Source organism: Coptis chinensis, chromosome 9 (genome assembly GCF_015680905.1).
Source record: "Coptis chinensis isolate HL-2020 chromosome 9, ASM1568090v1, whole genome shotgun sequence".
Lineage (NCBI taxonomy): Eukaryota > Viridiplantae > Streptophyta > Magnoliopsida > Ranunculales > Ranunculaceae > Coptis > Coptis chinensis.
In genome coordinates, this window is record NC_141464.1 from 66448957 (window position 1) to 66464228 (window position 15272).

Below are 15272 nucleotides of genomic sequence, written 5' to 3' on the forward strand. Positions count from 1 at the left end.
ATCGAAACACCCTCCCTAACAGAGATAATCCTCACTCGGGCGGAGTTTCTGCTCCGAGATCACAGAACTAAGGTGTTATTCTAATTAACATAAAATAAAACTGAAAACAAACTGGAAATTAAATTCTCTTTTCTTTTTTTTTTTGCTGGGTAAGTTAAATTGTATTAAAAAGAAAACAAAAAAAGGACAAAAAGTGTTTAGGGAGGCAACAGACTGCCTTTCTAAGGTCAGACTCAATCAAGCATCCATTACTTCCATTTATAACTATGGAGTAAAGGTACATTTTCTTTGAAATCTATCAAAAGTTTGGAAAGACCCTTCCCATTTGTGAATCCACTTTGGTCTGCCTTCACAAACAACTCTCTCATTCTCTGTAAGGGTTGTAGCAGTCTTTGCCAAGGTGTCAGCAGTGAGATTGCCTTCCCTAAAGATAGTGGTTATCTTAATTTGATGCGTGGGGCAATGCGGTGATTAGATCCATCTTGCTTGGAGTTGCCATGGCACGTTACCACCTGTAAAAGCTTTCGAGGCAGCTTCTGAGTCCGTTTCTACCCAAAGCCTGAGCCATCCTCTAGATACATAAATTAAATTCTTCATTACACTAGAATAGTAGTAAACTACTCTACTCCTACTGATGGAATGCTAACCATTCCATGAGAAAAACTAAAACTAGAACCTTGTATTTATAGTTTTTCTGACGGTCTAGATTCAATCCATCTAATCTAAATCTAACGGTTACAAATAAAATATAATATCCTACAGAATATTCTAGAAATATTCTTTAGAAAATATTCTAGGAATATTCTCTAGAATAGTAATGGGCTTGGACTAAATAGTAACAAGCTTTGGCTTTATCTTCATATTCCAAACCGTACGACCATTTTTTGGAAGCTAGATACCATTGCGTAGAGTTTTCTGCGCTGATCATTTTAGCTGGTAGAATGCTTGAATCAGAGTTAGGAGACGGAAGATATCGCCATTTGAAGTTTTCTCCTGATTTAGGTCAGTTTGACCAAAATCTCTTTTTTAGATGGCTTAAGGACTCAAGTTTGGATTTTTCAACTTGTTTCATGGTTCTCTGAGTCCATGAGCTTTGCTGGCAGTTTAGAGCTTTAAATGAGCTGATACTTAAGATTTCAAGTCCAAGCTTTATTCGGTTGTATTTCATGCTAAAACGCAGGTTCTGTGTGTATTTTATCGTTGTCTGTTGAAACCTGTGAAAACATAAAAATACAATTAATTTACATTTATTAAACATATAATTGACCCAAATTTAATGTCTTTACGGGGTTTAAAACACAGTTTTTGGTACTTATCAGTAGCTATGATGATTTACATCAAAATAAACAGGTGGGGAAATACCATTAATCACGTGCTCAAACACCGGCGAGTTGTCCAACACGTTGATGTCATTGTGTGACCCTGGCATCCCAAAGAAAGAATGTCATATCCACAGGTCTTCAGTTGCAACAGCTTCGAGAATAACAGATGGTTTTCCAGAATGACCATTATAAGCACCTTGCTATCCAGAAATGCTTCAACATCTAATTTCCAGATTGCTCGGAAATGTATAATTGATCGTCAATTTGATCATCCACCGTACCATAACCAAAAGTTCATAAAGTTGCAGCCATCTTGATCAAAGGATCTATCCCAGGTTTACCATCATTGTTAAATTTAGGCTGAAAGTACTTAAAATGAGTCTGAATATCGTTAAAGATGTGAAGGAATAAAGATTTTTTCATACAAAAGCGCCGTTTGAAATCCTCTTTCGGAAAAACAGGACGATCAACGAAGTAGTTGGCCTTCAAGATTTCCAAAGTCAAAGCATAGCTTCTATGTTTCACTTTTCGACCTTTCTTTGAACCACCATGTGGTGCCTTTGGAGCATGTACTTTTCTTGTGCAAGTACAACCAAACTATGCTTCATAAGGGGAATGACGTTAACAATTTCCTCATCAAGACTATCTATTGAGTCTTCCGCTAGATAAGATGAAGAAGAAGACGACGATGAAGATGAAGACAAAGATGAAGATTGAAGGGGAAAAAGCTCATATACTACATAATCCATTTTTTGGCAATGTGTGTGTGTTGTTTGTTGAGGATTGATGTGAAATGGTTGAGTTTTTTTATTATAATGTTTGGGTTGAGTGTATGTAAAATGAAGAAGGAAATGAGTGTAGATATATGGATGTAGAATTCCGACCGTTTTTTGCCTATTTTTTTCCCGTTGGAGCACGCGATAGTGATAGTGTCGCGCTATAGTAGGAATGTCGGGCGACATTAGTAATGGCGCGGTGTGCTGGTCAAAGTCAAAAAAAATTGGGGCGACATTACCACTGTCGCGCCACATCCGCATCCGAAATCACAAATTTGCATCCACGGATGTGGCTAGACAGGTGATAACTCTGGATTTGCTTCCACCTAGAGTTGGTTTTTCGTGAAATTTCGAGTTGTGGAGGCAAATTTGGAGGTGATACTACCACCTAGAGATGCTTTAATAGATTGGTCTGGCATAACTAATTGGCTTGAATTATTTGTGTTTGGTCCACACTCCCCTGTTTTCCAGCCAAGTTCCTTTTCGCTCCTACCTACAAAAAAATGCATGTGCAGTAGGTAATAGAAGAGTGACAGAGTAGCTGCTTAGTATTAGAACAACCGATGCCATCGTAGGTTTCCTTGCTACATCTTCTTGAACACATAATTAACAAGCTGATGTGTATGCATCTCATTACTTCATTTCTTGAATAGCATTATCTAAGTGTCGGTTTTATCAACTCTAAAACACTCCCTTCTTCCCACTTGTCTCCTTGCCTGCAGCAATTCATCATAGGATTATTCCAGTAAAACTAAAAGCGGTGGTATCTTGGACTGTGTCCAAGAATGTATGTATTTTGTTGTTTTTATAGTGAGGACAGTCGCTTAAAAAGAACAAAGAAAAAGGATAAATCACAACCATGGCCATACTCACATAGCTTAAAAGGTCTTCGGCACATTCTGAATCATACACCTAGCTCTCTCTCCGTCAATATTTTATTCATCCGCTCTGCAACCTCATTCTGTTTAGGTGTCCCTGGCAAAGTCTTTTCCATCTTGATGCTATTGTCAGCACAATACTTCTTAAAACCTGAATGCTCATCTCTCCACCGTTGTTAGATCTCAGCTTTTTTACTTTCAAGTTTGTCTCATTCTCAACCATGGCCTTCCAAGTCTTGAACACTTCAAATACTTCTGACTTGTGTCTCAAGAAATAGTCTTACACATTCCTAGTATGGTCATCAATGAAAGTCACAAAATATAACTTTTCACCAAGTGAAGAGACATTAACTGGCCCCCAGACATCTGTATGAATCATCTCAAGCTTGCTAGTTTTCGGAGTCTGACCCATCTTCTGAAAACTCACCCGCTTCTGCTTTCCAAATACATAGTTCTCACAGAAGTTAATTTCAGTCGACTGTAACTTTGGGAATTTACCAGAAGAGTGAAGGGTTTGCATTTCTTTCTCACTCATCACTTATGTGACCAAGTCTGCGGTGCCAAACATTTGGATCCTCTTTGTCATGTGACATGACAATCGACTCACAACCATGTGTAGTCATGTAGAGAGTACCATTTTTCTTTCCATTTGCAACAACTATTTAACCCTTCAGGACCTTCCAAGTGTTATCGGTGAAGATTGTAATAAATCTTTCACTTTCCAATTGCCCCACATAAATCAAATTCTTCCTCAAATCTGAAACGTGTCTAACGTCCCTCAATAACCATGACGAACCATTCATTTTGATATGCACGTCACCCTTGTTGACAATGTCACAAGGTTAGTCATCACCGAGAAAGACCGTTCCAAGGTCACCTTCGGTGTAGTTCTCAAAGAACTCTCGATGTGAGGTAGCATGGAAAGATGTGCCAAAATCAAGTACCCAAGACTCCTTATGCTCCATCGAACATATTAAAGCATCATCTACCATCTCAACAACATTAGCTTCTTAATTATTTTTCTTGTTCTTAATGTTGTTGTTATTTCTCGGTGCCGGGTTGCTACTATAGTGGTCAGGCTTACCACAATTGTAGCATATAACTTCACTTATATCTCGAGGATTGTGTTCAACATTTTGCAATTGAGGGGCTTGAGATTTCGATCTCCCCCTCCCCTTTTTCTTACCACGACTCTTGTATGAATTTCTTCCTCTACTTTCAATACTCAATGCCGACCCCGAAGTTGAAGGACTATCATGTCTCCAGATTTCCTCGGTTAGTACCATACTAACAATGTATTCAAACTTCAACTTGGTCATTCACATGAAGCCACTAATAGTCGCCATTGTCGCCTTCCAACCTAGAGCCAATTGTCCAAGTATCGCCAAAGCTAGCACCTCATCACTAAATGTAATCTCAACCGACTCCAATTGGTCCTTAGTTTGGTTGAATTCATTTAGGTGATCCTTGAAGGAGGTCCCCTCCAACATTTTTATACTAAAGAGCTTGGTGATCAAATAGACTTTGTTCGTGGCCGAGGGTTGTTCATACATGGTAGTAAGTGCCTCTATGAGAGACTTTGTCGTCTTCTCGGTTTTAATATTGAAAGCTACCGACTTTGAGAGACTCAATCAGATTGTGGCCAATGCCTTTCTATCTTGCAAATCTCATATATCTTGCAGAATCTCTTTGGGCTTCTCACTTATCAAAGTTTCCATCCAATCCTTTTGATAGAGTATGTCTTCAATTTCCATATTCCAATAGCCGAAGTTTGTACTATCAAACTTCTCTATCTTGTAGTTTTCTCTATCATTCGTCATGACTTCCAATTGAACCAAACAACGGTGGAGAATCTCTCTAAGGAATTTCTACAAACACCTAGCTTGCAACATAACTTTGGTGCAATACTAAAGGTGTAGTCTTTTCCTCAAACACCTTGTGTTCTATGATTCAAATAAATTTTGCTCCGATACCACTTGTTGGAAGATTTCGCTAGAAAGTCACACCTCAACCTAGTTACTCTCTATCCTAAATGACTTCTCTTGGAGATCACACCAAGGAAATCACCCACCCAATACTTTGGTAGTTATCATAACAAACTTCAATAGATCAATAAATGCTACTACTCAATCCATAAGCAATCAATAGAAAGCAATAAGTATGAAAGTAAATGTAAAGAGACACAAAGATTTAAGGTGGTTCGGTAAATGTTACCTACATCCACACTATAAATGTTACCTACATCCATACTAGAATCAAGAACAAACAACCTCACTCAAGCCCTAGCTCAATAGAGCTCCCACAATTCTCATGAAAATGAATCTCTCGATGTTATCTCAACCCTAACCATAAGTTTCTTTTTATATGTGGGGAGAAAATTTAGTGAGAAAATGGGCTTGGGCTTTAGACCGAAATTTCAACAAACTATCAAAATTCCGGAATATCTCAAATAGGGGTGGTTTTGGCCGATGCCCACAAGTCGTTGGATAAACTACGACATGGTATGGTTGTTCAAGCTAGCATGTTGGTCGGACACCGGAGCGAAGCTCATATATAACTGAATTTACCTTATATACTGCACCAAATCCGCCAAGCTTATAATCAGCAGAAAAATCATTTGTAGTCGTCCTTATCATATTCAAATCAAATTTTAAGGAGTCTTCGCTTCTAATATCATTCTTGTCTGCATAATTGAATGATAATTATATATTATTGCATTCATGTTATCAGGAAACAAATTCTAATCAGAAATTACATATGCTAGCTATCTTAGACCTTATGTTTTGTTCTTTGCATTACACTAGTTGACAACTCTTACTAGCTAATCAAATTAATAACTTGGCAGACAAACTTAACTTAAGGGTTAAGCGGGAAAAATTCAAATAATTGGTTATAATTAGTATCGTATGTTGTTCATTAATAGTAATCAGATGGAGCGAATCTAATATATATATATATTGTACTTGTTCATGCACTCCTAAGCTCAGCTAAACTCTCGATTTTGCTCAATGGAGGCCATATAGGCTATATTACACCGGAGAGAGGCTTGAGGCAGGGTGATCCTTTATCACCGCGAAATGTAGTAATAAAATGTTGTCAAAATTATATGGACAAATCAAATGATAGAATGTTGTGGAAGCCTGTATAAACTTGGTTGTCATTATCTAAGACAAATGTGACGTGGATAGTTTGTATTTTTGACCTGTGACAAGAGTGAAATTTTAGGCGATATAATATTCCTAAAATGATATAAAAATATTATGCGGTATGTTTGGAGCTATTGTGACGTTACGGGGTATGTTGAAATTGTTGTTCTGTTAAAGGATATCATATGATAGGATATCGATTAAATGCAATATCTTTGAGAAATTTATATAAACGCTCCATTATTATATATGTAAGATGCTACTATGAAGTAGTATAGTATTGGTGAATATTTTTCCACGGGATTGTGGCTTAGTGCAATAATATATTGGCACGTGAAAGAATGAAAGGTGTTATGAGATGTATTAAGATATTTCTAAATAGTGTGGCTTAGTGCAATAATTAATTGGCATGCACGTGATATAGTGAAATGATTATGAGATATAAATGTATGACACTTGAATAAATTACGTAACGAAAATCCTAGAACCTAGCTACTACAACTCATGTGATTTGCCTTTGTGATGGGCGTAAGTGATATGATTGGCCCTTCGGGCGTTTCAATGAATCTGAATGGCCCTTCTGGCGTAAGTAATGTGATTGGCCCTTCTGGCGTTTCAGTGAAGCTTAATGGCCCTTCTGGCGTAGCCGAATGGTGGCTTAATTATTCCATTCGCAAAATTTGAACGAGATGCGCGATATTTCATGCCGTATAATGGCAATACTCACATAATGGCTTTCGTGTGAGGGTTACCTGGTGTGCGGCATCCCACTCAGGATAGTTACGCACGGAGTGGTTCATTATGTAAGGAGAGGCATGTGGATGTACATGTTCGGCGTTGGGAAGCGATTGTGGTAGCCAGGGAAACTAGGTAAGACATAGATACGACGTGATTTTAGGGACACGCAAAGAAAGCCTTAATTAATATAATTATGGTAATGTGTTGGTTAATAATGTATCATTAGATAGATGATTGTATATGGTTTTCCAGAAAGGTGGGTCAAACTAATTACTTGTGCAGAGACGACCCACTCTGTAATTGAGCATGAAATGCGGTAAATATAGAATATGCTTGGCTGGTTATTAGTTTAGTTAGAACCTAAGGCGCCTCGTGGAGGAACTAAATGCCTTTTTATTATGCGTATGGTTTGTTGTGTGGTTAGCGGGAAGTTAAGGCGCCTCAGTGGAGGAACTACCTGCCTTTCTTATTATAGTTAAAAATGTTGTATTAGTTGTTGGAAGTTAAGACGCCTCGGTGGAGGAACTAACTGCCTTGTGGATTGTGTATGTATATGTATAAATATATGTTGTATTTTAGAGCTACTCACACCAGCATTTTTATAATGCTGACCCGATTTGCATGTTTGCTTATCGGGTGTGTTCATTAAATGAACATAGTTGATAAGTCTTGACAGGTTTAGTGTTGAAGAATGTTGGTTGCTGCCCAAGATAGGTTTTGTTTTCCCTTGAGGTGATATAGATTTTCAGTTGAGACAATGTTATTTGTATTTTTATTTGTAATTTTAAATAAAGAGTTATTGAAAAGAGATTTGTAACCTAATCTTATTTGTGAATTTTTGTAATGAAGAGGACTTTTGTTTAATTGAAATTTTTATTGGTTTTTAATTATCTGCATATTTAAACTGTTTATGGGTTTTTGGGAGTTGAGAGTGCGTCACACCTCGAAGATCGAAAAGTCGGGAACAAATATTGTTTTTTTCGAATTCTGTCGAAATTCGGGGTGTGACAGACCCGACACTTCATATGTGATTGACATTCTTTCCATGAGACTACTTTTATTCAGAAGTCTGTTTTTCAAGGTAGTATGTGGGATGTTCGTATGCATTATTCTTTTCCCCACATACATGAGGTAAAATAGTAGACCATCTTCTGAGAGATTCTTTTCTGAGATTATGACCGGTGAAGATTAAAAGTCGAGATTATCTACCTATGGTAAACTAGGGATTCCGTTTCTTGGATAGGAGAGTATAGGAGATTGACTAAGTACACACATAAGCCTTGATTGAGAATTTTGTCAATTTTTACTATCTCCCATCATAATCTATGAGTCTTTGCAGCAATGTAGTTAGCAATAGAGACTATCTGTTGGAGTAAGCACTAACTGGGTAAGGATTTTTTCTCTCTGAAAAATACTATCATTCTTGAACATGTTATTGATTGATTTTGTGGGTATATCACCTGAAAACCCTCACGAGACTATAACTCGTCTTTTTTGGGAAACTTAAAGGTTTAAAGCCTTGTTGCATATGGTAAATGCAATCGCGATGCCTGCGAAAATGAGTTAGGATTTTATTTTTGTTATTAGGATGTAATTTTGATCACTTATCTTTTTTTTTTATCTTATTTGCTAAGAGACTAGCAAAAGGCTAGTTGGGAGTTGTGATAAGTGCTCAAAAAGTGCCATTTAACTTTTGATTATGCCTCTTGTTTAGCCATCTTAGTGGACTAATAGTGTTTGTAAGTTATGTTTTATGATTCTATAGGTGAAAGAGAGAGTTTTGTGGAATATTAGAGAAAATAGGGTAAAACGGAGTAATTCGGAGCATTAAGGATCAAATGGGAAGCCTGTGGACAATCATGGAGAAGGCCAAGGAATTGGAGCTATTAAGATGCGACTTAGACCTATTTTAAAGCCTATTTGGAAGTCCAAGGCCAAAGGATTCGTTGCTTGGACCAAAGCCCGCAAAAGAGGATAGAAGGATAGAGCAAAAGAGACAAAATAGGCTTATGCGTCTGGGACGCATGGATCGAGCGTCCAGACACATTGATTGCGTCTGAGATGCATGAATAGTGCGTCCAAACGCATGGATCGACACTGTAGCCAATTTCTTCTCAATTTTGGAGACGAAGTTGGACTCTGAAAGAAGTCTATTTGTATTAGGAAACAAATGACGGTTTGGAATGCTTCTAGAGCTCATTGTAACCTCTATAAATAGAGGACCTAAGTGTCTCATGTAATTTACCAATTCACTTATATTCTTGTCTCTTAACTCGAGGCAGAGAGAGATTAATAATAAAAAGATCGGATTTTAACTAGGTGAGTCTTAATAAATTAGTCTTTCTAGTCTTATGTTCTTCGACTCTTCTTCTTCTCGTTCTTCGTGTTCTTCCTTCTTTATGGAAGGCTAATCTTCTCCTTCAAGGGAGGGAGATGAACCCGATGTTTAAGGTTTAATGATTCTTACGGTTCATGGTGTTCTTCAATCAGGTTAGTTCTTCATGTTTTTAGTTATTAGTTCCATTGCCCACACACCGAGGGATGGAAGTATAGAATAGGGTTTATGTTTTGCAATATTAATATCATGCTAGTGTTCTTTACTTTTCTTCTAGTAGTATAGTTCTTTAGAGTTAGGGAAGTATTCTTTGTGTTGCCTTAGAAGGGGTAGCTCGGGGGGAGTGGCTGCCTAGGGAAGTATTCTTTGTGTTTGCCTTAAGTGGTGATTCATTGAATGGCCGCCCTATTAGGAAGTACTCCTTGATGTTGCTCTCGGTAATACATTGAATGGCTGCTCGAGCTTACATAAAAGGAAAGAAGATATTAACAGCATAAACATAGGAACAACCTTAAGTAGAGTTAATTGTTAACGATGTTTCGTCCAAGAGGGCATCGACACTCGCTCGATTGCGTAATTGTAGTCTACTTGTAAGAACAACCATGAAGCATAAACATAGGAACAACCTTAAGTAGAGTTAATTGTTAACAATGTTTCGTCCAAGAGGGCATCGACACTCGCTCGATTGCGTAATTGTAGTCTACTTGTAAGAACAACCATGAAGCAGAAGGTCATAGATTAAAAGTATTGGTGGATTCTAATCTCTTGAACTCCCTCTCTTATAAATTCTCAATAGTTTAGTTTAATTTAGTTTAGTTTAGCATTAGAATCTAAAATCTCTACAATCATAGTTTTAATCCCTTAAACCCCCTTTCCAAAGTCTGTCCTTCACATAACATACACTTATAAATTGGAGCGATACCTACTCATCCTTTACTTATTGAGGGATAATTAGGTTTTGATACGTTTGTTTTGTTCAACGACCATACACCATCTACATACACAAAAAGAGTCGCGTGTCAGCTTGTTGGAGGCTTATAAAATGCTTTGAAGGTATTTCATTGGTGAACATTCTTTCATTTTACGTAAAGAACACAATTTATCTCTTTTTTATCAAATATGAAGTGTTGACCGTGCTACCAAGAAACAATCAACCAGAGCCCTTAACACACATTTTCAATTTTTAGGTCGCCCATCAATTTCTAGATATGCTATTGTACTAAGAAAAGCCTAATGACATTAGTTTGCCTCCTACAAATGCTAAATGCCTCAAATTTGTTATGCTTAAAAAAGAACATCTTCCCATGATTGGCAATGTTCAAGGTTCCAGACTGTTTCCCGGTCATCAAACTCTGAACTGTTCACACTATTCATCAGGGGATTCAGGGCTCTTGATCTTGAAAAGAGACCATTTTTCTGTATTAGAAGCTAATGCTACGACTCATATAGTTAGAGCTAGATAATTTCTGAAGACATTTAATGTTTCGTGTTCAATTTCAGTTCCCTTGATTCTTATATAAAATAACTGCTAGATGTAGCAATATTGTTGAAAAGCGGAGAAAGTTGAACCCTTAGTTACAATTTTATCTGGGGTATAAATGTGTAGAAAGCGCCAATAGTTCGAAATTGTACGCAAGTTATTTGCTTTTCTTTGTTTTAGAGTTATAAGCTTACTTTTATTTTTATTCCCTGTGTTTTTAAGTTTTTACTAATTGTTTTTTGTGTTTTTCCTTTTTATAGTTTTGATTAGTATCACCTTATTTACCAAATCCATTTGGAGACAGTGAATAAGGTTTGATTTTGAAACCTGTTGTTTTGGTTAAGTAGTTTTTTTATATTGAATATCCTATAAATAATGCCTTAGTATTTTATCCTTCATGGTGATAAATGTCCTTTGGGAGTGGTGGATATGGACTCGCGGGAATGTTATAGACATGCTGAGGGTGATTAAGATCTTTTACCGAAGAGAGGGTAAGGAGTCGAATGAGGAGGATCAGGGAATCAATGGATCATCCATATAATTTCTTAAGCCATATCGTCATGGGCCACTTTCACATATCCTGTGTTTTTATGGTGGGATTGTTACCTAGAGACGTAAGGTTACTTTCTCAGCATTGTTTGAGCCTCCAGGCCACATGGTCTAGATATGTTATTGTACTAAGAAAAGCCTGATGACATTAGTTTGCCTCCTACAAATGCTAAATGCCTCAGATTTGTTATGCTTAAAAAAGAACAACATCTTCCCATGATTGGCAATGTTCAAGGTTCCAGACTGTTTCCCGATCATCAAACTTTGAACTGTTCACATCATTCATCAGGGGATTCAGGGCTCTTGACCTTGAAAAGAGACCATTTTTCTGTATTAGAAGCTAATGCTACGACTCATATAGTTAGAGCTAGATAATTTCTGAAGACATTTAATGTTTCGTGTTCAAGTTCAGTTCCTTTGAACCTTGAGGAATATCAGATATTCACATGCAGCTGTGTCAGCAGGATCATCTGAATCAACTAAGGATAAGCCCTCATCCATCACAAAAATTATTGCAGAGTGCGAGTCTGTATTGACTTATCGAACCGTTATCTCAGCATACTATCATCATCTGTTGCTCGTGAGCGAGGTGAAGTACCACCACAATGACAATGCTGCCAGTGATAATGGAGAGCATAATGAGAAGTTTCCTAGACACACCAAATGGTTACTTACTTCATTGCTATGTTGAATGTTATATGGCAAACTAGAAATAAGCGGAAGTTTAAAAAGATTTCAAGTTCTCATGAATCTATTCTAAACTTTCTGAGAATTAGCAGAAGGCTTCCTCTGAAAAAGAGACAACTATTCTTGTGGAACCAGCTGAAATTAGGGCCAAAGATACTACCTGGATTAGTTCACCTCCTGGCAGAAAGTGAGCTTAAAAGGGAAGAAGTGAACAGAATCAAGGTTCTCATATTTGCTTCATTTGCAAATCTAATAGTAGCCTGATCCTTTATTTACTAGTTTTATGTAACATTGTTTGCAAAGCAACTGATAATCTTAATTGTATTACTATGTAAAATGTCTTGCAGTCAAGCTGGATGCAAATCGCCTGGTTGTTGGTACTCTTCGTGGATTCGATCCGTTTATGAATCTGGTGTTGGAGAACACCCTTGAGATGAATGGAAATGATAAAAATGACATAGGCATTGTTGTAAGTCGAAATTCAGTACTTCCTTCAGTTTACGCTGATTCCCTACTGTCAATTTTCTATTGAGTTAATTTTTTGGTGAACTTTCTTGCAGGTTATCAAAGGCATTGATACAATGCATCAGAGGAGAAGACAGAAACCGACCTTGGGAGGCAGCATACATTATTGACGACATAAGGCATCTCTTTTCCTTCTTTGAAGATGTATCTCTCATACACGTCTACAGAGAAAGCAACTCTACATCGGACATTCTAGCCTCTTATGGTATTGTAATAGCCACAAATATGTGTTGCCGTGTTGGCATAGTAGACCGCCAGATTTCCTTTGTAAAAAACCTGTACTTAGACTCTATGGGTGTTTCCACACCACGTTTAGTATAAATAATATTGCAAACCTTTGGAGATTTTTTTTTTTTTATCTGAATTTAACTAAATTTGTTGGAGTACTATTTGTATAACTACAAGAAGGGTAATTCAAATCGTACTGTCGTTGCAATTAACATATATAAAACTTAGTTTGAAACTCTACATGCATGGAAACTCGTCATATATAAAGCCTTAAATTTATTAGCTCTTGAGACTTATAGTTGATCAATCCAACATTTGCACGTACACTAAGTAAATATTGCTTAGCCTTAGTTTCATCTCAATTCTCCAACTATCAAAAATTTGATTGGGAGCTTCCCAGCAGATCGGATGCTCAAGAACATATAACAATATCCATTTCCAATGTTTATGGGAATTTATGCACATTTTATTCTTAAAAAATACTTACTACAGCAAAGGAGCTTGGGAAAGGGGTGCATAAGTCGTTGTCCAAAAAAAATATTGAAGTCGAAGCAGACTCTGACATTGCTAAAACAAAACCACCATGTCATTATAGAATTTATGAACTCATAATTGAGTGTAAAGTAAGAATAAACAAGTTTTGCAACACTCAAATTGGTAGCTAATTAAAATAAATGATGGATTGGTAGCTACCCATCTACAATGCCTCACAGCTCACTACAACAATTATATGTAAAGTTTCATTTGCAATCCTTGCATACTCCTCCCATACTAAACAATTTAAATTAGTTTGTGGCATTCGCAACATGGCAGAGCATCAAAAATCGAATCGAACAAAGAATACAACTAGCGTATTGAAGTGTTTTTTCCTTATTGAAGTTTTAAATTTATTATTCTAATTTACATGCATTTATTCCTTTGATTTTCTTCACCCCAATTTTCTTTCCTAGCACGTGCAACGCACGTGCCCGTTTACTAGTATATTTAACTTAAATAAGTCAAATTACTCAAGTGATACACATAATATTTGCGGACGCGAACTTAATCAACTGAGTATAGTGCTCTATAAATATGGCAACAACAGCTTGACCATTTGGGTTTGTGTTAAATTGTCAATTTCTCCATAAGCTCGAATTTATGTGAATGGTCAATTCTATTAATATGAGAAGAGACTCGGAAGATCAATAGGCGGGACACACTTAGAAATTGGGGTGGAATAATCTTAACACTCTCCTTCAGCAAGACACACTGAAAATAAACACAAATGAGATTTTTTTTATTTTTTGTACAACTTTCACCTGGCAAAACTTGAACCGGAGACCTCTTATGAACCTAAGCTCTGATACCATGTTAAATTGTCAATTTTTCTATAAGTTCAAACTTATGTGAATGGTCAATTCTATTAATATGAGAGGAGGCTCGGGAGATAAATAGGCACGACACACCTAGAAATTGGGGTGGAATAATCTCAAAAGTTTGACTACATAGAAATCCTTCCACTAAAAGTTATATGGCCTACAACCTTCATAGATATGGTGCAAAAGCTGTTGCAGTCCCTCCTCCAGAGCTCCAGGTCAATAAATGAGAAACGTTTTGCACCTAAAAACTTGTTGTGTTTGTGTTGACTTGTTTATATGTACGTAACTACGTATACACATTTTCGTACAGTGAATTTTGCTCTACTATTTTACAATGTTTTTTTTTTTTTTTTTAAGAAATTAAGCTGAGGTTAAGCGGACACCTGATTGTATTGATTAACCTTTTCTTACATACATTTGTCCTTTCGCGATCTTCATTTACAATTCTCTGCAATACATAATCTAATGGAGGGACAAAATGAATGGAAAGATTACAACTAGTGATGCTTTTAGAGATGCTAGATAATGCTATGTTTACTTCTCTGTACCATGCGAAAGCAAGAGACAAAAAACTTGTCTTTTTTTCGATCAATAGCTTCGGGATATCCCAAAGAATACCAAGGTGGCTTCTCCGGCTTATTGATAGCCTTCATCGCCCTCAAGGAGTCCGTTTCAACTCTACTTCCTTGTATCCCTCGACAAGCATCATCTCGTAGACAAACATCGATAGCTTTTAGTTCTTGAAAGAGCACCGATTGCATTCCTCCACTTCCACTAAATTAGAACTTTGCCATCTTGATTCCTTATCATACCACCGTACCTCGCCCATTAGAACTCGGCGCCCATCAAAGCATTTGCCTTTACACACGATTTTGGTTGGAGGAGTTTTTTTGTATTTTGTCTATATTCATATTCGGTAGGTGGACAAGGTTCCTAGCTATGATGGACTTTTACAAGTAGTTTCAGATCTCACATACCATCTTGTTGAATTTAGACAAACCGCACAAAAGAACTCATTCTTACAGACTTTGGATTGAAGACCATTTCACGGTAATAATCTCCCTCGGTAAGAGCACTCAAAGAACAAGTGTTGAGAGAACTTCACAGAGGCAAATGAAGAAAGTAATGATTTTTCTTTGTACCAACTTTGTCTTGAGGAGAATGCTATTTGAGAACAATTGCTGTAGTGAATGAAAAAGTACCCATTGTCCCCACACCGGTTTAATTCTCCTCGGAGTTAGAGCATAGGC

General features: G+C 37.0%; 1 long non-coding RNA gene across 1 annotated transcript; it reads left to right on the forward strand.

Moving 5' to 3' along the window:
- Positions 1 to 12003: 12003 nt before the first annotated feature.
- On the forward strand, positions 12004 to 12834 carry LOC147477462 (uncharacterized). The gene is made up of 2 exons (XR_015208230.1): positions 12004 to 12380; positions 12472 to 12834. It is a non-coding gene; the product is annotated as an uncharacterized LOC147477462 (long non-coding RNA).
- Positions 12835 to 15272: the final 2438 nt, after the last annotated feature.